Raw genomic sequence first — 25,367 nt, forward strand, 5'->3', positions numbered from 1 at the left:
GCTCAGTCTGTAGGGTGCCAACTCTTTTGATTTCAGCTCAGGTCATGGTCTCGGGGTCATGGGATCAAACCCCACATCGGGCTCCATGCTCAGCGGGGAGTCTGCTTCTCTCCCTCTCTCTCTCTGCCCCTCCCCTTGCTTGCTCTCTCTCTTTCTCCCTCTGCCTCTCTCTCTCTCTCTCTCTCTAAAATAAATGGATAAATGTGTTTTTAAAAACTCTCAGTAGCTGAGCAGGCAAGCATCTTCCATGCAAGTTGCTCTTGGGGATGTGTACACTATGCTTGGGGGTTGAGGAAGTTGGGAGTCTCCAATGGCTAAAATAATCCCTAAGATCTTTGGGTACACTTGAGGATAAATTAAGAACTGTCTCTTTATTGTTACAGATCCTGCCTTCATAATAAATTTTCTTCCTTAGGAACTGACCTTTTATCATTATGAAATGTCTCTATCTTTAGTGATGCTCCTTGCCTAAGTCCGCTTCACCTAATATTGTGTAGAGCTACACCAACTTTCTCTTGGTTGGTTTGTTAGCATGGTCTTTTTCCATCCTTTTACTTTCAACCTTTCTGTACCCCTCTATTTAAGGTGCATATACTGTAAAAAACAATTTTTTTAATATTCAGATCAAGAATCGCTGTCGGGTAAATGAAGTATCTAATCCAATTGCATTTCATGTAATAATATATTTAAGTAGAAACTGACCATGTTGCTATTTTTCTGTTTGTCCCACCTGTTTTTTCTCTCTCCTTTCTTTCTTTTTTTTTTTTTTTTAAGATTTTATTTTTTATTTATTTGACAGAGACAGAGACAGCCAGCGAGAGAGGGAACACAAGCAGGGGAAGTGGGAGAGGAAGAAGCGCTCATAGTGGAGGAGCCTGATGTGGGGCTCGATCCCATAACGCCGGGATCACGCCCTGAGCCGAAGGCAGACGCTTAACCGCTGTGCCACCCAGGCGCCCCTCCTTTCTTTCTTTTTGATTCCTCAATTACTTTTCATCAATTTCCCTTCTATTACCCCATTAGTTACACATTATTATTTTAATGATTATTTAGAGATTACAACGTACACTCTCAATTTAGAGATATACCCCATTTTACTGTGCTCTGCAATTTTTTCAAATTGAAAGTTTGTGGCAACCCTAGATCCAGCAAGTCCATTGGTGCCATTTTTCCAACAGCATTTGCTCATTTCATTTCTGTCTGTCCCATTTTGGTAATTCTCACAATACTTCCAGCTTTTTCATCATTATTACATTTGTTACAATGATCTGTGATCCATGATCTTTGATGTTGCTATTTTAATTGTTTTGGAGCACCACGGGCCATACCTGCATAAGACAGAGAACTTACTAAGTGTGAGCTCTTACGGCTCTACCGGCTGACTGTTTCCCATTCTCTCCCCCTCTTTGGGCCTCCCTATTTCCTGGGACACAACAATATTGAATCTAGGCCAATCAATAAGCCTACAAAGGCCTCTACGTATTCAAGAGGAAGGAAAAGTTGTACATGTCTCACTGCAAATCAAAAGCTGAGAATGATCTGACTTACTGAGGAAGGCATGTCAAAAGCCAAGATAGGCCAAAAACAAGGCCTCCTGCACAAAACATTTAGCCAAGTTGTGAATACAAAGGAAAGGTTCTTGAAGGAAATTAAAAGTGCAACTCCAGTGAACACACAGATAATAAGAAAGCAAAACAGCCATATTGCTGGTATGGAGGAAGTTTTAAGGATCTGGATAGATTACATCAGCCACAACATTCCCTTAAGCAAAGCCTAAACCAGAGCAAGGTCCTAAGTCTCTTCAATTCTATGAAGACTGAGAGAGGTGACAAAGCTGCAGAAGAAAAGTCTGAAACAAGCAGAGGTTGGTTCATGAGGTTTAAGGAAAGAAGCCGTCTCCATAACATAAAAGGGCAAGGTGCAGCACAAGTCCTGCCGTAGAAGTGCAGCCATTTATGCAGATCAAGTTAAGGCTATTCATGAAGGAGGCTACACAAAACAACACATTTTCAAGGTAGATAAAACAGCCTTATATTAGAAGAAGATGCCATCTTGGACTTTTATAGCTAGAGAGGAGAAGTCAATGCCTGACTTCAAAGTTTCAAAGTTCAGGCTGACTTCCCTATTAGGGACTGATACAGCCAGTGATTTTCAGTTGAAGCTAATGTTCATTTGTCATTCTGAAAATCCTAGGGCCCTTAAGAATTATGCCAAATCTACTCTGTGCTCTATAAATGGAACAACAAAGCCAGAATGATAAGCACATCTATTTACAACATGGTTGACTGAGTATTTTAAACTCTCTGCTAAGACCTCTGCTCAGAAAAAAAAAAAGATTCTTTTCAAAATTTTACTGCTCCCTGACAATGCACCTGGTCATTCAAGAGCTCTGATGGAGATACACAATGAGATTAGTGTTGTTTTCATGCCTACTAACATAACACCCATTCTGCAGTTCAAGGATCAAGGAGTAATTTCAACTCTCAAGTCTTATTATTTAAGATATACATTTCATAAGGCTATAGCTGCCATAAATAGTAATGGATCTGATGGATCTGAACCAAGTAAATTGAAACCTTCTGGAAAGGATTCACCATTGTAGATGACACGAAGAACATTCAAGATTCATGGAAAGAGGTTAAAATATCAACATATATGGGGGCGCCTGGGTGGCACAGCAGTTGAACGTCTGCCTTCGGCTCAGGGCGTGATCCTGGCGTTATGAGATCGAGCCCCACATCAGGCTCCTCTGCCATGAGCCTGCTTCTTCCTCTCCCACTCCCCCTGCTTGTGTTCCCTCTCTCGCTGGCTGTCTCTATCTCTGTTGAATAAATAAATAAAATCTTTAAAAAAAAATATCAACATATACAGGGTTTGGAAGAAGCTGATTCCAACCCTCACAGATGACCTTGAGGGGTTCAAGACTTCAGTGCAGGAAGTAACTACGGACATGATAGAAATAACAGGAGAACTAGAATCAGGAGTGTAGCTTGAAGATGTGACTAACTTGCTGCAATCTCATAAAACTTGAGTGGATGAGGAGGAGCTTCTTATGGATGAGCAAAGAAAGTGGTTTTTTGAGATGAAAGCTACTCCTGGTGAAGATACTGTGAAGACTGTTGAAATGACAACAAAGGATTTAGAACTTTACGTAAACTTAGTTGATAAAGCAGCGGTGAGGCTGGGAGGACTGACTCTAATTTTTAAAGAAGTTCTACTGTGGGTAAAATTCTATCAAACAGGATTACATGCCTCAGAGAAATCATTCGTGAAAGGAAGAGTCAACTGGTGAGTCAACCTTCTTTGCTGTCTTATTTTACGAAGTTGCCAAAGCCACCCCAATTTTCAGCAACCACCACCCTGATCAGTCAGCAGCCATCAATATCGAGGCAGGACCCTCAACTAGCAAAAAGATTCAACTCAGTAAAAGCTCACATGATGGTTAGCATTTTTTACCAATGAAGTATTTTTTTTTAAAGATTTTATTTATTTATTTGACAGATAGAGAACGAGCAACAAGCAGGGGGAGCAACAGAGGGAGAGGGAGAAGCAGGCTCCCCACTGAGCAGGGAGCCTGATGTGGAGCTCGATTCCAAGACGCTAGGACCATGACCCAAGCCAAAGGCAGACGCTTAACCAACTGAACCACCCAAGGGCCCCAGTGAAGTATTTTTTTAATTAAGGTATGTACAAGATATTATTTTGTTGTTGATGCTCTACAGTCAATATTCATGTAGAATTATCTACATAGTTATTGTTTTTGTTACTCTTCATTTCTTCCTATATTTCCATGCTTCCATTTGGAATCATGTTTCCTTCTGTCTAAAAGAATTCTCTTTAATCTTTCTTTTACTATGGGTCTTCTGGTGACAAATTCTCTCTGCTTTTTTCTGAAAATGTCGTTTGGTTGCCTTCATTTTTGAAAGATATTTTCACTGGGAAGTGAATTAGATTGACGGTTACTTTCTTCATCACTTTAAAGATCATTTCATTGTCTTCTCATTTCAATTATTTTGGTGGAAAGTCTGCTCCCAGTCTTATAGTAGCCCTTTTAAGATAATGTATGTTTTTCCCCTATGGCAGTTTTATACCTTTATTTGATAATCAGCAGTTAGTTCTCATCCACATTAACTATCTGTAGATTTTTGAAAGTGGTGACAGGTACACAGGTAACCAACATATAGAGTTTGTTTGGTGAATCTTCATCCTTTGTTATGTTTTCTGGACAACTGCAGGCAGATACAGTATGGAACATTCCTTATTCCTTTGGCCCAGACAGCTTTGTTAAGCCTGATGTCAATGTACACATCTTGAGTCCCCATATCCTTCATGGCAAATTTCCAGATCTCTCTGAGTGCACAAGGGGCACACTTCTTGAAACCCACTCCATGGATACACTTGTGAATGTCGATGGTGCAATCTCCGGTCACTACGCTGTTGATGGCAGAATGGCCCTTCTTCTCACTACCCTTCTTTGCAGAAGCCATTCTGCTGGGCCCTGGTTGGAGAATCCTCTGGCTGATTTTTAACACTTTCTCTCTGTGTTTTGGTTTTATTATGATGTCAGATGTGGTTTTCTTTGTATTTATCGTGTTTGGAGTTTGTAGAGTTTCTTGAATCTCTGACTTAATCTCTTTATACAGTATGGGATTAATTCTCAGGCAGTATCATTTCAAACATTGCTTCTTTTTTTTTTTTTTTAAAGATTTTATTTATTTATTTGACAGACACAGACAGCCAGCGAGAGAGAACACAAGCAGCGGGAGTGGGAGAGGAAGAAGCAGGCTTCCAGCGGAGGAGCCTGATGTGGGGCTCCATCCCGGAACACCGGGATCACGCCCTGAGCCAAAGGCAGACGCTTAACGACTGCGCCACCGAGGCGCCCCTCAAACATTGCTTCTGGCCCAACCTCTCTTCTCTCATCATTTCCCTTTACTTACACACAACCTGCGTCATTTCACCACATCTCATATGGTTCTTATGCTCTTCTATTTTTCTACTCTTTTTTCTCTCTATGCTTCAGTCTGGATATTTTCTATTGGCCAATATTGCAGAGTTCACTAATTTCCTATGTCCAATCTGCTATCAAATTTATCTATTTAATTCAATTTGCTTGCTGTATCTTTCAATTCCAGCATTTCCATTTGGGTCCCTTTTTTATACATTCCATTTTATTTGTGACATTCTCAACTACTTTCTTGAACATATTAATGACAGCTCTTTTATTATTTTTTTTATTTTAATGTTTTTTTTATTATATTATGTTAGTCACCATACAGTACAACCCTGGTTTCTGATGTAAAGTTCGATGATTCATTAGTTGCGTATAACACCCAGTGCACCATGCAATACGTGCCCTCCTTACTACCCATCACCAATCTATCCCATTCCCCCACCCCCCTCCCCTCTGAAGCCCTCAGTTTGTTTCTCAGAGTCCATAGTCTCTCATGCTTCATTCCCCCTTCTGATTACCCCCCTTCATTATTACCCTCCCCACCGATCTTCCTAGTTCTTATGTTCCATAGATGAGAGAAATCATATAATTGTCTTTCTCTGCTTGACTTATTTCACTTAGCATTATCTCCTCCAGTGCTGTCCATGTTGCAGCAAATGTTGAGAACTCGTTCTGATAGCTGAGTAATATTCCACTGTATATATGGACCACAACTTCTTAATCCAGTCATCTGTTGAAGGGCATCTCGGTTCCTTTCACAATTTAGCTATTGTGGACAATGCTGCTATGAACATTGGGGTGCACGTGGCCCTTCTCTTCACTACGTCTGTATCTTTGGGGTAAATACCCAGTAGTGCAATGGCTGGGTCATAGGGTAGAACACTAAGATACCACCTTACGCCAGTTAGAATGGCAAAAATTGACAAGGCAAGAAACAACAATTGCTGGAGAGGATGCGGAGAAAGGGGATCCCTCCTACATTGTTGGTGGGAATGCAAGTTGGTACAGCCACTCTGGAAAACAGTGTGGAGGTCCCTTAAAAAGTTAAAAATTGAGCTACCCAATGATAGCTCTTTTAAAATCCATATCTAATTATTTTAATAGCTGGATCACCTGTTGCTGTTTTCATCATTAATTTTTAATTTTTTTTCTTTTAATCATTTATCTCCATTTCCTAGCATGCCTGTTTATTTTTCATTGAATGCCAGACATTGCATATCAAAAACTAACAAGACAATCCAAGATTCTGGCTGATGTTATTCTTCAGAGAGGATTTATTTTTGCTTTCTTTTTTTTTTTTAAGATTTTATTATTTATTCGACAGAGATAGAGACAGCCAGCGAGAGAAGGGAACACAAGCAGGGGGAGAGGGAGAGGAAGAAGCAGGCTCATAGCAGAGAAGCCTGACGTGGGGCTCGATCCCATAACACTGGGATCATGCCCTGAGCCGAAGGCAGACGCTTAACTGCTGTGCCACCCAGGCACCCCTATTTTTGCTTTCTGACAGGAAGTTAGAATAGGGACAGATCACTGTAATCCACTCTGAGTTAAACTGGTTCAAAGCAACATTTCAATCTTTTGTGAAGGATGCCATATTTCAAGTTTACTCTTATTCCTGGGTGAGGCCAGGCCCAAGCAGGAAATCAGGGTGCTTACCAGGTCTCCTTTTCTTTGGCAAGTCCTAAACTCCACATTTTGTTTCCCCAGATCCCTGACACTGCCTGCTTAGCCTCCCAGCCTTTAAGAATAGTTTTCTCTAGGGGCGCCTGGGTGGCTCAGTAGGTTAAGCAGCTGCCTTCAGCTCAGGTCATGATCCCAGTGTCCTGGGATGGAGCCCCACACTGGGCTCCCTGCTCAGCAGGGAGTCTGCTTTTCCCTCCCCGTGCTCTTGTGCTCTCACTTGCTCTCTCTCTCTCTCTCCCTCTCAAAGAAAAAAGAACAGCTTTCTCTTCACTTCTTAGCGTCTGAGCTGTTGACACATCTGCAAATGCCTTGAAGAGAACAGCAGTGCAGATTACTGGGCTCGTCTTAACATTCTTCCCTTCTCTCCAAGACCCTAACCTCTTAAGTCTGCACAGTCTCCATAGCTTACTCCAAGTTTTGTCTCCACATAAGACTGCCAACAGCTCCATTAATGGTCCCAGCTTCTTAGAAACCACTTTTGGTTTGACTTGTTTGCCTTTCAATTTCCAGAGCCCTTAAAAACCAGCAAATACCTCAAGGAGAAAAGCATCACAGAATGTTGGCTTGATCAGTATATTTCCCTTCTCTTCAGTACCCTAGTCCCACAAGTCCTGGCCACCTTTTTTGCCAGCTTTTCTAGATAGCTTTGTGATGAAGCTGACCTATAAGTTACTCCACTTTCACTAAAAGCAGAAATGAACTACTGGCTTTCATCTTTGGAGCTAGCTCTGTCCTATCCAGAAATCTCTCTTCTTTTTGAAGCTACTCTAAAAGCCCTTAAAGGTACATAGCTAAATAGCCACTGATTTAAAAGTCCAGATAAGCAGCATCCAATTATTTCAACTATCCATCAGAATTTATATGGCCCTGCTCTGATTGCAACTCTGAACATTTTCTGGGGTTTGACAAACCTGGATTTGCCAACTCTCACTGCTGGGTTCACCTCTACATATATCCAACTTAACTTACATCTAGTCCAACCCATTTCATCTTATGAGTCTTCCTTCTTGGCCTACATGCTCCATATTCCCAGTCACTACACCACATAATCAGACCTAAACATAAGACTCAACTCCACCTACCTACCTGGACAAATCTGCCCATACTCTCAACCCATGTCAAGCACCATCCAATGTTTATATTCCAAGCTTTGAGACCCTTCCTCCCCTTTTCAAGTCTCATCTGTGAACTCTCAATAAGCAGGCCTTCACTTTCAGGGGAGAAAAGACCAGCTCTGTTATGCAATACAATGACTTATAAGAAATATATATTTGGTCATTCAGATAACCAAAATGCATTCTCAGATATATTTGGTCTTCATCCATAGTTCCTGAAAATGCTTCAGAACCATGATGGTGAAAAGGGTGTCTTACTATTAATAAAGGACTTCTGAAACCCACCTAAGGGCAGGGGCTGCTAGGAAAACCAACAGTGTGATCACAGGGTGGGAACTTTCAGCGCTCTCCCCCATGACCTCCAAGGAAGAAGAAGGGCTGAAGGTTGAATCAGCCAATGGCCAGTGACTTAATTAATCACGACTATGTAATGAAGCTTCCATAAAAACCCAAGAGGACAGCCTTTTTAGTTCTTTCTTCAGAGCACTTCCATAGATGGGGAACCAGAATGCTTCCATATGCCACCGAGCCAGGCTCAAGGTCCATGAGGACAGAGACTCCTTTTGTTTGCGACCTTGCCCTTATGTGTCTCTTCTTCTGGCTACTGATTGTATCCTTTATTATATCCTTTAGTAAACTGGTAAACAGAAGTGTTTCCCTGAGTTCCTTCTATAAGTCATTCTAGCAAATTATTTGACCCTAAGGAGGAGGTCCTTGGATCCTCCAATCTGTAGCCAGCTGGTCAGAAGCACAGGTAACAAACAGCCTGGGGCTTGCAACTGACATCTGTAGGGAGTTGGGGCGGCAGTCTTGTAGGACTGAATCCTTAGCCTGTGGAATCTGATGCTATCTCTGGGTAGCGTCAAGATTGAATTGAATATTTGGACACCCTACTGAGTGACTACACACACACACACACACACACACACACACACACACACAAACCCAGTTTGGAATTGAGTGCAGGAACCTTAAAAGAGTTGCTGTTGGCTAGGAATGCCTGAGGCACTCACCTGAGCCATACTACTTGTGGCAAGCTGACAGGGCCTTATGGTTCTGATTATGACTGCAAAATGCACCTAAGCAAAAAAAACAATCAGGGAACTTTGAGGAATAAGATCTATTACTCAAAGGTCCTGGAGGGTACATGGCAGGCCTGAGGGCCACACAGCAAAGTCAGAGGTAGAGAGAAAGGGGGAAACTAAACACCTGGAGCTCTGCCTTTATTAGGGTCTGGGAGTGGGGTAGCTTATGATTTCATGGATTCACTCTTTATTGGCAAATTTAAGACATAAGAGTAGGAATTAAAGAACAGGAAGGAAAAAAGCAGGGTTGCTCAAATGGTCAGTTATCTATATGTTACCCACGGCTTTCTAAGAAGAACTTCATGGATGGAGATGGCCTAGTTCACGTGTATGAAATGTTGGGGTGAGGGGACTTGCCTGGTTTACAACCCTTCAAGCAAGGTTCCTGCTTCCCCTGTGGACTTCAGGGCACACAACCCGATGGTCCATTATTCCTGACTGCTATTTCCCATTAGTGAACCCACTGTGCTATACATGCTAGGGCACACACCTGGCCACAAGGCCAGCATTACACATCATATATGGGACCTGGGAAGCCTGCAATCTGGTGTTCTGAAGGCTTGATGCCTCATGAAGAACTCCTATGGCCTATGGAACTACCCGAGAGAAAAGAAGTAGGGCTTTCTTCCTCTAAGCCAATGACCTGAGACCTTCTGAGCGCACCTGGGAGAAGGAGCAGCTCTCCTGGTTTACACAAAGTCAGCCCATGCACACCACCTAGAAGAGGGTCTACTTTTTTTTTTTTTTTTAGATATATGTATTTATTTGAGAAAGAGAGCATGTGTGTACAAGGAATAAGGGCAGAGAAGAGGGAGAGAGGGGGATTCTCAAGCAGACTCACTGCTGAGCACTTAGCCCTACTGGGGGCTCGATCCCATGACCCTGAGATCACAACCCTGAGATCAGGTCTGAGCCAAAATCAAGAGTCTGACACTTAACTGACTGAGCCACCCAGGCGCTCCAAGGGTCTATTGATTAGGTACATAGGTCAACCTTCTGACAGGAAGTTAAACAACTGGTTTCATGGTCACCTCCAAAACATGTAGCACTCATCTACCATGCTTAACCACCACTAGAGCAGTTCTCACATGCACTGGGCCAACGGGGACTACTGTTTAATTCTAGGTGATAATACTTTTTCAACAAAAGGCGGCTTCTAATGTTAATATTTAAAATAAAGCTAAGTCATTTTTATTCCTTATGCACACATTTTACTACAAGAGTAACAGCCACATCACAAAAATTGTTAAAATTAAGAGAACACTTCTAAAATCTGACATGGTTTAACAATATAAAAACAACTACCATTTTTCCAGAGCCCTTTGCTCACAGCCCTTTGCTACCTCTAATTCATAAAATATTCTTATGTCAAAAATAGTCTCTTTTACAAACAAACAAAAAACAAAAAAAACAAAAAACAAAAAAAACAAAAAAAAAACCAGATTCTTAAATACAGAGAACAAACTGGTAGGTTCTAGAGAGGGGGGGTGTGTGAGGGGATGGATGAAATAGGTGAAGGGGACTAAGAGTACACTTATCTTGATAAGCACTGAGCAATGTATAGAATTGTTGAATCACTACATTGTACAACTAAAACTAATATAACACTGTATGTTAATTACATTGGAATTTTAAAAATTTAAAAAGAGTTTCTTTTAAAGCATCCTTTCTAATCTACTACTCAGTGACTAAGAAATCCCAGTCTCTTAGGAAGTATGCCAAAACCTCGATAAATTGTACCAAGATATTTCCCCTTGAGCCCCACTGATTCCCAAATTCATTACTGGGATGACTTGAAGATGTTGCTTCTTCACCTGATACTAACAATTTCAAAATAGACATTTAAACATTGACTTTGTGCTAAATTTCTTCAGGAGATATTAAAAGGATGGGCTGAGAGCAGTGGAAAGATATTTTTTGGATGCACCTAATTCACAATAATAATAGTGATTTCTCTTGCTTCCCTCCATTTCTGACTTCCAAAGCAAAAAAAAAAAAAAAAAAAAAAAAAAAANAAAAAAAAAAAAAAAAAATTAAATTAAATTAAAAAAAAAAGAAATGATTTTCCTCAACCCTAGCATTAAAATATCACTCCAGGGGAGAAGAGATCAGCCCACCCCTGTACAGTTTTGGAAAAAGAAATGATTTTCCTCAACCCTAGCATTAAAATATCACTCCAGGGGAGGAGAGATCAGCCCACCCCTGTACAGCGTTGGTTTAAGCAAAGGCAGAAACAGGCAGAAACCATCACTGTCCTCAAAGGCCTTACAATTTAGAAGAGACAAAAAAAAAAAAGAAAAAAGAAAAAAAGAAAGAAAACAGCTGTGAACAATTAAAAAGCAGTACATTAACAGGTGCAAAATGTTCTTGTTCAAATGAAATGCACACGAATGCCAAGGAGACTAACTTCCTGTTCCCACTGTGGGGAAGACTGCGGGGGAAGACAGTCCTTTAAACAACTGTTTACCACGGGGAAATGGGGTTCACCACAGAGATAAAAACAACCCAAACTTGCTCTTTTGCCACAAGAAGAAAACGGTCAAGGGCACATGTGAATGGTACTTGCAGCCCATAACCACTCCCTTAGGACGACACCGCTGAAGCATGGGGCTGCCGGCTAGCTGGCTGCGGCACTGAGCTAGGGTACAACTGACTCCAGCCTCCAATATGAGGCCAAAAGAGGCTAGCGCCCTAACCCAAACAGGTTGGCCATACATTATATGCTGATTCACACAGGTCTCTGCAAAAATAAGGACACAAAAAGTTTTTGCAAGCTTGTCCTTTCTTCCAAAGAATAGAGATAGCAGAAAATGAACAAAATAACAGATCCTCTCTAGTAACCCCCAAATTCTATGAAGCAGGAGGCCCTCTTTAGCACTTCATCAGCAAAAATGCTTACATGTGTAGATGAAGCCCCACAGCTGAACACAAAGCAGATCAACCCCTTCCTATCGTTAACAATCAGTAAAAAGATCAAAGGGAAAGGGGAAAAAATGGAAAATCACACACAAATAGAACCTTGTGTTTCTTTTGTATTATTTTATTACCCTCTCTCTTAAGCTCTAGGGTTAAACAAAACCTAAGACATACAATCCACTTGAGGCTTAAGAACAGTTTACCCCACTGGTTTTATAATTATAATTATTTAAGGTATCTCCTTCATATAACTTTAAGAGGAAAATTATGTAGTAGTTTCTTTAACTTTGAATTTATTTTTTTTTAATGGTGCTTTCCTATAGTTCTTAAAGTATATAGCTTCCTCTGGATTTTTATTTTCCATGCTAGCCAAGGGCGGCCTGAATGACTCAGATTTTTCCAAAGCAACCTGAATATGTAGGACTCCTTCTGGTCAGGCCTGGGAGCATTTCCTCTACCTCCAGACTAATCATCTTTCCTAAACAGGAAGACAAGGAAACCAGAAGGCACTGCCCATTGTCACAGTCCCTCATGTATTCACCACCGAAGACCTCCATAAAGGTTATTTTAAAATCTCACCTGAGCAAACTGTGAGAACCAACTGAAAACATCATTCAGTGTGGTTTGCACTCCTAAGGATGAAACAGGAGTAAAAGTCAGCTCTGCTGGCCAATGCAAGTGGTGCTACCAATGGCCCGAAGAATAATGGTTCCCGAGAGTCCAAAGGAAGAGAGCTGATGACATCAAAGAGATTTCTTGCTGGACATCAGAGCTTCTTGCTCCCACCACCAGCACCAGCACCACCCTCCCAGTCCTGCTTCCAGGACACACAAGTACCACAGGCAGAGAATCAGAAGGCCCTGAGTGGGCTCTGCTGCCCATCCTGACAAGACTGAAAGTCAGCCCCCTGAGTAGCTACTTAAGGATGGGATGGAACCTTATTGGTATTTGTGCCTCACCTACCACAAATCTTGGCACACAGGAAGCACCCAACAAACTCTGACTCAACAGTAAAATGGACAGAAGAATGAATGAATGAATGAATGAATGAATGAATGAATGAATGAATTTGAAATATAAAATAGGAAAGGTCACATGGATCCTCTGCCTTCCCCAGTAATAGTCAAAGCTTTTAATTTGTCCTTATCTTTCTAACAGCTCTCCAGGTAGGTAGTGTTCTCCCCATTTTGTGGAGCGGGGAACAGAGATGCTCAGTGAGTTAAATAGTTTGTCTAAGGACATAGTAATTAATGCGAAGGGTGGAACAGGAATTTGAACTTCTATTTCTTCTATCGAAACCTGCATCTTTCCAAAACACCAAATCGTCTTCTTAAGGAAAGCTTAACTCCGTGAAGTTTCCCAAGGAAAATTAAAAAATAAATAAAAGTAAATGTGTTAATTTCAGAACTAAAAAATAATATTTCTCAGACTGTCTACTGTAAGTAATATAAGCCAAAACATGTCAAAACACAAAACTGAAGCTCAAAACCCATCTGGAAGCCGTTATTCCTGACAGAAACAGCGAAAGAAACCTGGAAACCTCAGACCCAGTGACAAGAAACTCAGGTCAGGACCACATGTAGAAGAGGAGTCTAGGGGGGTAAGAAAGGCACAGGGCCAGCTGAGGCTGCCTCCTCCAGCCCTCCCTCAAGGGGAATTTACTGGTCATTCCACTCCAGTGCTAATGGCCTCTCTGATCAGATCAGACTGTAAAATCTGACAGCAAGGACTGTGTCTTCTACAAATATAACTTTCTACCGTGACATCTATCCCCACACCGTACATATCACAAAATGTTAGTTGGATTAATGGTGAATTAATGAATGAACAAATGAATGGCAAACTCTATAAGCAAATCAAATGTAAAAATAGCAAAAAAACAAAAACACACTAACAAAACCCTCAAGTACTCCCTGGCCATGGAAAGGGTTAGGTTTTCTTTTGGCTATTAGAGCAAACACAGTCCTAGTCTTATCTTTCCCTAGACTGCAAGCCCAAGCGGGCCTAACACCATGTCTTTGTTCTAATTTGAAAGAAATGGGTAATGCCAGGCTGCAGGTCAAAAACACCATCATCTTGGCCATTTATCTAGCTCTATATTGCTCTTGATACATCTTTAAGTGATCACATTATCATTCTATCAGTAGTTTTAAGTTCAGTGAAGACCATATGGATTCAAGTCACAAAGAAAGGCAGTAAGGGGCACCTGGCTGGTGCAGTATGTTAAGCGTCCAACTCTTGGTTTCAGCTCAGGTCATAATCTCAGGGTTGTGAGATGGAGCCCCAGCTTGGACTCCACACTCAGCATGGAGTCTGCTTGAGATTCTCTCCCCATCTCCCTCTGCCCCTCCTGCTCTCTCTCTCTCTTTCTCTTCCTCTAAAATAAATAACTAAATCTTAAAAACAAACAAACAAACAAAAGCATAATTTCACACACACATACACACACACACACACCAAATTTCACTTCTGGGTATCCTGATAAATCACAAATAGAAACTGTTTTTTAAAAATTTTATGTTTGGCCAGTATGGTACTGGCACAAAAATAGACACATAGATTAATGGAACAGAAGAGAAAACCCAGAAATGAACCCACAATCATATGGTCAATTAATCTTTGACAAGGCAGGAAAGAATATCCAGTGGGAAAAAGACCATCTCTTCAACAAATGGTGATGGGAAAACTGGACAGCAACACTCAAAAGCATGAAACTGGACCACTTTCTTACACCATACACAAAAAAAAACTCAAAATGTATTAAAGACCTAAATGTGAGACCTGAAACCATAAAAATCTTATAAGAAGACAGAGGCAATAACTTCTTTGACATCAGCTGTAGCAACTTCTTTCTAGATATGCCTGCTGATACGAGGGAAACAAAAAGAAAAATAAACTACTGGGACTATATCAAAATAAAAAACTTCTGCACAGTGAAGGAAACAATCAACAAAACTAAAAAGCAACTGGTGGGGGGCCTGAGTGGCTCAGTCGGTTAAGCACCCAACTCTTGATTTCAGCTCAAGTCTTGAACTCGGGGTCGTGAGCTCAAACCCCACATCAGGCTCCATGCTCAGTGCGGAATCTGCTTGAGATTCTCTCTCTAGCTCTCTTTGCCCCTCCCCTCCAGTCCCATGCTCTCTCTCTAAAATAAATAAAATCTTAAAAAAAAAAAAACTACTAAAAGGCAACCGAAGAAATGGGAGAAGATATTTGCAAATGACATATCCAGTAAGGGGTTAGTATCCAAAATATATAAGGAACTTATAAAACTCAACACCCAAAAAACAATCCAGTTAAAAAATGGGCAGAAGACATGAAAAGACATTTTTCCAAAGAAGACATACATATGGCCAACAGATACGCGAAAAGATGTTCAACATTACTTATCATCAGGGAAATACAAATCAAAACTATGATGAGATACCACCTCACACCTGTCAGAATGGCTAAAATCAACAACACAAGAAACAATAGGTGTTGGTGAGGATGTGGAGAGAAGGGAACCCTCTTGCACTGCCAGTAAGAATGCAAACTGGTGCAGCCACTTTGGAAAACAGTAAGGAATTTCCTCAAAAAGTTAAAAATAGAACTACCCTAGATCCAGCTTCACACTACTGGATATTTACCCAAAGAACACAAAAATACTAATTCAAAGGGATAATTATACCCTTATGTTCACAGCAACGTATCTACAATAGCCACGTTATAGAAACAGCCCAAGTGTCCATCAGTAAATGAATGGATAGGGGCGCCTGGGTGGCACAGCAGTTGAGCATCTGCCTTCAGCTCAGGGCGTGATCCCAGCGTTGTGGGATCGAGCCCCACATCAGGCTCCTCNCTCCGCTATGAGCCTGCTTCTTCCTCTCCCACTCCCCCTGCTTGTGTTCCCTCTCTCGCTGGCTGTCTCTATCTCTGTCGAATAAATAAATAAAATCTTTAAAAAAATAAATAAATGAATGAATGAATGAATGGATGGATAAAGAAGACGTGGTGTGTATATATACAACGGAATATTACTCAGCCGTAAAAAAGAATGAAATCTTGCCATTTGCAACAACATGGAATGGAGCTAAAGAGTGTTATGCTAAGCAAAGTAAGTATATAAGCCAAAACATGCCAAAACACAAAACTGAAGCTCAAAACCTATCTGGAAGCTGTTATTCCAGACAGAAACAGCAAAAGAAACCTGGAAACCTCAGACCCAGTGACAAGAAACTCAGGTCAGGACCACATGTAGAAGAGGTAAGAAAGGCACAGGGCCTTTGTCAGAGAAAGAAAATACCATATGATTTCACTCGTATGTGGAATTTAAGAAACCAAACTAGCAAAGCAAAATAAAAAGAGAAAGGGCAAACCAAGAAACAGACTCTTAATCATAGAGAACAAACTGGTAGTTACCACAGAGAGCTGAGGGGGTGGGTTAAATAGGTGAAGAGGATTAAGGAGTGAACTTGTGATGAGCACCAGGTGATGTTTGCAAATGCTGAATCACTACATTGTACACCTGAAATTAAAATTACACCGTTAACTAACTGGAATTTAAATTAAAACTTGAAAAAAAAAACACTTCATGTTTAGCAAGAGCTTGGAAGTTAAGTCACATGGGCATTTTATATCACACCAGTGATATATCACAATGACAACTTTGTGATAATTTATTAAATAGTTCATGTGGCATAGATGATCTTAAATAAACAATGGTCTCCCATGGGTCAGCCTTCCCATTCAACAGTGTCTGTGAGGAAGGAACTCCCGAAACCAAGCAGAATGTTCACTTTTCATCCCACAGCCAGGTTTCTGAAAGTGCTCTGGAAAAACTCTCCAGTGCCCTCCTAATTTCCAAATTCAATGAGCATCACTCAGTCCCCGTCTTCTATGACCTCTCAGCAGCATCTCATGCTCTAACAGCACCTGCCTGTCCCTCTCCACAGTTACCAGGACTCTGCTCTCCCAGTCTCTCTCTGACCATCAATGGTCTCTGACACCCTTGCAGCATCTCTTCCTCCACTGAGCCCTGAAAATTTGCTGCTGCCTAGAGTACTGTCCTTAGCAAAATCATCCATCCTGAATTTTACTGACTTTACCTAAATTTGCTTACCAATGGAGAAATGCTAAGTGAAGGATAACAAGAGGAAGGGAGTAAGAGGAGGAAGAAGAAGAGGATAAACCCCAGCCTTGCTCAACTACGTTATGTAACTGGCAACCACATAGCCAAGACTCAACCGTGTACAGAATTTAGTTGAGGCTGTCCAATGACAGGAATCCAAGGCCCAATGCTGAAAAGTCACCTTCATTTGCATAAAATGATACACAGTTAAAACAGCTGCCTGCTAACAGACAAGACAGACTTATTATAGTTGACAAAAAAAAAAAAAAATACCCAGTATAAGCTGGTAACGGCTCCAGCAGGGACAGGCTAAATCCTCAACAAATCATTTTTCAGAAAGGTAGACATCACACTAGCTGGTATTTTTCAGTCTTAAATACAGTCATCCCAAAGTCCTTCTTTCCTGTCTCTCCTGTATCACTCCCAGTGTCCCTCGGACCCCACTTTCACCCATCTCCCAAGTCGCAGAAAATGCTTACTCCACAAAGATCATGTGTAAGATCTTATTCTAAGTGATCAAGGTCAAATTGGTGTTCTGAGAAAAATTTCAATGTGTGCGTGTGCATGGGGATGGGTTCCCCACACAACGAAGCAATTCTCTGACACCAATAGGGTGTCCAAGGAGAATTCAACGCAATTCTGATGCTATCTACCCTGAGATAGCATCAGATCCCACAGGTTAAGGGCTCAGTCCTGCAACACTGCTCTCCCCTACCACTTCAGGGGCGAGTCACAGGCCCAGGTTGTTACCTGTCCTTCTGACCTAACTGCTATACATAAGAGGTTCCCACAACCTCCTCCTTGGATTTTCAGATGCCAGTCACAAATCCAGGTTGCTCTCTAGGCACTACACTCTCCCCAATCTCTGGGTATTCACCAAGAGATTCACCCGGAAGCTCTCCAAACACTGTCCTTTGGAATTTTTATGAAGGCTTCATTACATACATTACATTGATTATTGGCCATTAGCGACTGTGTCAACTTCCAGCCCCTCTCCCCTCCCTAGAGGTCAGGGGGTGGAACTAAAAGTTGGCTTGGCAACCAGCACCCCCATCCTTAAGTGCTTTTCAAAACTTTCCTCATTAACGTAACAAATGACACTTTTTATCACTCTCAACGCTTAGGAAATTCCAAGGGTTATAGAAACTGTGAACCAGGAATTATAAACAAGGACCAAATATATATAAGAAATATATTTTGGTCATCTGAATAACCAAATATATCTATTTCTTATAAATCACAATATCACTCATAAAGGTCTAAGTTATCTGACGGACCCTAATTTGTCTTTTTAAGGTCTTTAATGTCATTACCACATGAATATTGAGTCCTATGGAGACCAAAGGAGATGGGGTACTGTGTCATCAGACTCCTCCCCATGAACCAACCCACAAATCCTCAGTAAACTCACACAGAGAAAAACAGAATTGTAAGTAATAAACATAATAGGCTTGGCACATCTAATAATTGCAAGAGAAACTGGGAACCATAATGAATAGAAAACAACATATCTGGAGCTCTATTTTCATTGGCCAAATCATCCTCATCCAACTCAGGAATCCCCAAGGCTACTTGATGGGTATTTGTTACCAGCATTCTGAGGCACTCTAGACTGACACCCAGAGCCATACCCTACTTCCCTTCCATGACAATGCACTGTCCCACCAGGCAGAACCACTCACAGGCCCCAGGGCCACATACAGCCCTCTATAAGTCTAATCCACCCTACTGAGAGCATGCCCTTCATTTTCCACTTTGGGTGGCAATTAAAATCTCTTTCCAGTTATGGGAAATGGAAAAATATCGTATTAAATAAAGTCAAGAAGAGAGGACAAAAGCAAATTACGCAAAACAAAAAGCAAATATAATTTGAATAATCTGTTATTTGTAGGTTTTAGAAACAGAAAACCAACAGAATTTCTAAAACCAGTTAATCCTAAACAATACTGTGGTTCTACAGTCAAACTGGAAATTCCTTCCTAAGTATGACCAGAAGCCACAAAAGAAAAGAATGAAAAATATAACCACATAAACATTAGAAATTTCAGTCTGGTAAAAATCAGTTAAAAGACAAATGACAAAAACTTTGAAACAGTATTTGCAAGGTTTATCACAAAATCTACTTCCCTAATATACAAAATGCCCATAGAAATCCATGAGGAAAAAAAAGTACAATCCACAGAAAGGGCTGTACAGTCACATGAAAGATGCACAACTTCTCATAACAGAAATGCACATTAAAACTACATTTAGATACCGCTTTCCATCTATCTGTTTGGTAGACTCCAAAATTGTGGTAACATGGTCTATTGTTAAGAACGTGGCAAAACAGGCACCTTTGCCCACTGCTGATGGGGTAAACAATGTCAATCAAAACTACAAATGGATATACTCTTTGACTTAACAATTCCAAATCTGGGAATTTATCCTTAAGGTTATGCTTGCATATAATTAAGTGCAATGAAATTAAGTGAAATGAAATACGTTATTCATTGAACTTTATTTGTATAAGCAAATTTGGAAATAAGTCAAATGTTCATCAGTAGAGGACTGACTGGTTCAATAAATTATGATGCGTATTAAATGGGACACCGGGCATCTGTAAACAGGAGGGGAGGGAGGAAAGGGGAGAGAGAAGATGAGGAAGAAGGAAGCTTTGCATGTGCTGATGTGAAGGATCTCCAAGACACATTAAGCATGAAAAGCAAAGTGCAGGAAAATGGGTATGAGACCTTTAGATAGACAGAAGGTGGTGATGATTAATGTATTTTCAAATTTATTTATAAATATATAGGGAAATTCTAGAAAGATACATAAGAAAAAATAACTCACTATGGGGACAGGGACAAAGTAGACAGAAGTAGACTTCTGAATGAATACCTTTTGATAACTGACTTTATTTTTGAACCATGTAATGATACAACTAATAAAAAAATAAAACAAAAAAAATAATAATAGTTTTTTAAACATGCTATTACAGTTGTCTTTTATATCAGATTCCATATCAGCAAGCTGGTGCATAAGATTACGCGTCCACTTTCCTCAGGTATCTTTTTGTCTCCTCCATCATTTACCCTTCCCCATTCTCAGGGGATCCTTAATATTTCCTCACTGTATTTAGCTTACCAATCCTCTATCCTCAAGCCTGTTTCTATGACAAGGAGTTTCAGAAAACAGAAATTATTCTCGAATATCATAATTTGAAACTAAAACACATGGAATCCATTTTCCTAAACCTGCACTAGGTAAACCTGAAAGAGCTGAAACCTCTTGGATTAATCAAATGAGAAAAGCTGGTTGGTATTGTTGCACAGGGGTGAGTATGAAAGACAACCACCCTCCCTAGCCTCTTCCCTAGCACTTGTCTAGGTGGTCTGACCCACAGCCTGCACTGTGCCAGACTTCCAGGGGTATCTAAGGTCCAATGCCTTCTACAACATCAACCAAGACTGGAGCTAAGCATGGAAGCCGCAAAACCACCCACGGGTCATGGCATGAAAAACGCTGTCTGGGGTCCAAGACGACCCACCTGGACGGAGGTACCTGGATACATCCTTACACAGTACAGAACTGTACTCAAGTTCTTCCAGCTGTTTACCTTTACATCCTAAAAATTTCCAGAAATGACTATGCCTGGTGATTAACTGCGCTCTCTAACATTTCAGGCCATAGTTTTTTCATGACTGCTTGGCCTCTATAATTCAAGCTAGTTCCTTCTTATCATCATATCTTATAGAGCAATCAGAGCCACTTTAATTCTTTTCCATTAGAACCTAGTGCTCATCTATCTAAACCCTTTTATCAAGAGATCCACTGAAACAACACATGTGTTTCCCACGTGCTTTATTTTGTCTTGTGTTAGCTTCCTTCCTTTTTTGTATCATCTTGGTAAATGAAGGGCAGGAAAGTAAGTTCAGAAAAATTTAGCTCACATATAAAATAACTCCTTTTTTCCTTCATCGGAAGCTAAGTCCTCAGAGGGCAAAGTTAATCTATTTCCCCTTCAGTGGGTATGAGAAGATGCATGGGTAACCCCAAGACAGCCAGGCAGGCATCAAGACCATGTATGGTATGTAGTCTCACACCTGCACTCCTGCCCACCTTGTGCCTTTACAGGGTCAACTGAGCAGCGAGAGTCAGCCAGCCTTACACTGCTAGAGAAAGCTACAGAATCAGTCTATTCATTAAAGACTACCCCCAATAAATCTTTCTAGAAAGAAGGAACCAAAAGCTTTCCTTTTGGACCATGGCCAAGTTCTCATTTTACAACCAGCAGCAGATCCCAGCACTCCAAAACAGAAACAGTAACTGCACATTTTCCTCTTTTCCCTCTGCAGCTGGAGAGCAAGCATGAAGTCCCCAGGGAGAGACCCTGGCCGGGGGCGGGGGGAGGGGGGGAGGCTGCCTCCAGGAGCCCTCTCACCTGCCTGCCCTGTTACAAGAACAAATGCAAACATTTTCCTTTCATTCTGGCAGTATAAATTTCCAAAAGGCACTCCTCTGCATTTGGTCTTCATGCACATCAGTTAATATATGAACTAAAAACGTGAAATACAGCCTGTGAAAAACACTGAAACCGGTAAAACAATGTAAAGCTTCCTTAACCTATCCCAAAACTACCTGTTCTCCTGAAGTATCACTTACTCCAGGTAGCATCAGTCCTTCCTGAAGCAGTTGCTTTTTAACAGTTTTCTTGGAAACTAAATACCATCCTAGCAAGCTGTTACTCCCCTCCACAGAGCTGCTGAAAACTAATAATTAAGCTACAAACACCAGGTTTGGCAAACTTTGGCTACAGAAAACCATTAATCTTATGACGGCATTTTAGAGGTCTCCACAAAATCACATTTCCAAATGAAATAAACCTTGTCTCCCAAACTGGGCTGCATTGGAACAAGGAAACAGCCTGAGACAGCAATGAATTACAAATGGCATGCTAATTACCAGTCTACATCCAGAAATAGCTGAAGACTGCAGGATTTTTGTTGTTGTTGTTGTTGTTGTTGTTGTTGTTGTTGTTGTTGTTAAAATAACTACAGCCTTTATTCTAGGGTTGGGCAAAAGCATCTGATTTATTCAAATGCTTCAGCTTCTAAACATAATCGCATTTATATGTACTTATCTAGGAGAGGGAGTAGACGGAGAGAAACTCTGGGGGAGGAGGCATGGGTTCCGCGAGACAGCAGCAGGCGATCGGTACAGAGCAGCAGACCACTGGGCATGTCCACCAGCAGGCATCACCAAACCCACCTGGCGAAGCCGACATGGGAGGGGAGGGGTGCACCTAGGACAGGGAACAACACGACACTCTCCTGTTTGCCCTGTTAGTGGTGCTCACCTCAGACCCTATAGGAATAGGAAGGGGACAGTGGAAACCAAGTCTCTACATTGTCTTTTGGCATTTTCATCACTTATTCCACAGTAAGTGAATAACCAGTAACAGAGCCGAAGAGAGTTTTACAGAGTTTTGATTAGAGTCCTGCTTTCAAGATACTTATAATCTGCTAAAAAGAAAAACAAGAAAAAGTGCATGAGAGCATGATAGAAGCGTGGTCATCTTGTCCACTGAGCTAGGTTCCCTGAGGACAAGATGAGCGTCTATCTGTGCATGTGTGAGATCAGCTCGGGAGATAAAGACTTCACCCGAGATTGCTGTTCATGCTATGGATGAAGAGTGTACCCTATAATGTTTACTTTCAAAATCTGGAGACTAAACCTACCCTATCCTCTCACCCCCTACTTCAACATTCTATACCTTATTACCCTTCTAAATATGTCCCATCCTCCCACCCCTGCTCTCAAATTCTAGAATGCTCCAGTAGAAAGTCTCCTTCAAGGTATTCTGATGCAGCAAAAGTTTCTCCAGCTTCATGGAGCTGTAGGCAAAGGGTGTTCTTGAGTCAAATAAGTTTAGGAAATTCGGGGTTAAACAACTCTGAGGTTTTCTTTACCACAGGACTTCTCACAGCATCTAACAAGCTAATCATACATTAAGAATCTCCAAGAAAGGGATTTAACATACAGTATTTATAAAATTCAATTGACTGGAAAAATCTTTTCTTTTGCCCACCTCCTAAATCTACTCTGAATACATGCTGGGCTAGGCTCTCGGCCCACCTTCTCCTTCCACTGTTAGGCAAACATTTGCTGAGCACCTACACCTGCCAGGCACATGCTAGATGTCAAGGATGTAAACATGGAAAAGACACACTCCTCAGGTATTCCGAAACTCTGCAACATGAGCTGCTTAAAGTGATGCAGCTGGTTAGCAACTGGTTTCAGAGCTTGAACTAGCTGCCAGCTCCCAGTTCACCACACTTTCTTCCTTACCACACCCCACCTCTGATTGTAAGAGGTGTTCGGCTTGAGAAATGCAAGATCAGATGGAGGTCTCCGTAAGCCTAAATCCTTCATTAAAATAGAGCACAATGCTCTCCCTTTGCCCACTTGACCAATCCTGTTTAGTGTTAATACAATGAAGGAATTCTTGAGTGGGGTGGCTGGTAATATAAAGATGAAATAAAGATACCAAATTCCCTCATCCTGCTGTTGAGTACTCAAGTTTTCATTTCATGGCCAATTTTCACATACCTCGCCAAAAAATAAGCCAAGATGATTCTAGGCATCTCCGCTGGGACAGGCCTACAGGAGGCAGCAACACCATCCAGTACAGGCACTGGTCCCTGAAGCTCAGACCTCCCTTGGCCACATCCTTAGGACAAAAGACCATCAGAGCAGAGGTTGCCTCTCTTCTTCTTTTTAAATACATTCATTCATTCATTCATTCATTCATTCATTCATTCAAGAGAATGAGTGCACACAAGAGAGAGCATGAGTCGGGGAGAGGGGCAGAGGAGAGGGAGACACAGATTCCCACTGAGCAGGGAGTCTGACTTGGGGCTCAATTTCAGGACCCTGGGATCATGACCTGAGCTGAAAGCAGACGTTTAACCGACTGAGACACCCAGGCACCCTGAGGTTGCCCGTTTTGTTCCCAGGGCCCCACAACAAGGGTTCAGGTTCCCACCACAACTATCCATTCTGCCTCAAGAGGTTGGGCAGCAAGGGTGGGCGGGAGCATGGGAAGAAAAGCCACAATCTCCTCTCTATGTTCTGGATTAGCCCCACCTGTAAGAAAGCACTGGATGGGCTTTAAAACCATGGCTCTCCAGAGATAAGCAAGTACCAGAAGCTGTGGCTGGGGAGGATGGAATTCCTCAGGAGCCAAAAACTTGTCAGACACTGGGTAAAGCCAGATGGGTTATGACCAGCTATTCCTATTTCCAGTACATTATCCTGAATACAGGCATTTTCTCTCCAGACAGAGCCAGCAGAGCCCCCTTTACCATGAGAGGCTGATCAGTGCAGGCATCAGGTGAACACAGGTAGGCAACCTTTCAACCACCCCCTCTTTGGAGGGAAACAGCATCTTCTAGGAGCCCAGGAGCAGTGGACTCCCCCTTGTTTCTACACTCCTACAAGAGGACCCTAAAACACACTCCACCACCAATGCAGACATCACCAACGGCACCCATGAGGAGGTCACACGTCTGAACGTCTCCCTGAAATTCACTTGTAACTGTCATGGCAGCCTGGTCCCCCCACTTAAAACTAAAAGCTACATCACAAAGGGCTTTAATCTTAAGTCCAGGACTGGCTCAAAAGGGCTACTCCCAGCTGCATACATCTCTGGCCCACGTAGACGGTTACTCGGGCTTTCTCTTCCTCTGAAGCAGAAAGGTTGAAGGGGCTGAGGCGTGTTACCCATTTAACTTGATTCAGTGAGGAAGAGGCCAAAAACAAAACTCTAAAGAAAGATTTTTAAATGCTTGTACTTTGAGAATCAAACAGGCAAACTACAAACCTGAAAAGCTCTGCCACTGCTATTAAAATTTGTTNAGGCAAACTACAAACCTGAAAAGCTCTGCCACTGCTATTAAAATTTGTTAATTTCCAGAAAGAGTCTGGCCCAGCATTAATCCTCCATACACACTCATACACATCCACTGTCTGTAGCAGTAGGGTACAGCTGATTGTGAAGGCTGCTCTGATGTTCCTGCATGGACTGGGGGCATTATAAAAATGATCTTTACTTTTCAAAGGAAATCAACACCCCCTTTTATTAACTACAAATGTCACTTGAGATGTGTATCTACATGCTACATAAAATCACTGCTCTAAGTATTCCGTCTTTGAACTTCAGAGGGAATGATGAAGGCATCCTGTGGATGTTTCCCCCAGAATTTCAAAAATGGAGTAATTTCGAACAAGCTTGTATGTTCAAACTACACATGACATACCAACTTCTGCTTTCCCAGAATTTGACAATAGGGCCCACTGATAATCCTACCTATCCAGGACTCAGAAGAATCCCAAATTGAAGCAGAACAGACTTAAGCTAGACTGATGCACCACCCCAGGTGCTCACAGCAAGTCCTGTCAGTGCCAACCTAACCCCAAAAGCTGTGCCCTGATCAAAGTACATTTTTATCCAAGCTCCTTGG

The 25,367-nt window shown here is 41.6% G+C and overlaps 1 protein-coding gene and 1 pseudogene across 9 annotated transcripts in view; both read right to left on the minus strand.

Annotated features, from left to right (window-relative positions):
• Positions 1–25,367, minus strand: part of LDLRAD4 (low density lipoprotein receptor class A domain containing 4) — a 446,262-nt gene that overhangs the window by 342,644 nt on the left and 78,251 nt on the right. The window lies entirely within an intron of this gene.
• On the minus strand, positions 3,596–4,723 carry LOC109490163 (annotated as a pseudogene).

Source organism: Ailuropoda melanoleuca, chromosome 14 (assembly GCF_002007445.2).
Source record: "Ailuropoda melanoleuca isolate Jingjing chromosome 14, ASM200744v2, whole genome shotgun sequence".
NCBI lineage: Eukaryota > Metazoa > Chordata > Mammalia > Carnivora > Ursidae > Ailuropoda > Ailuropoda melanoleuca.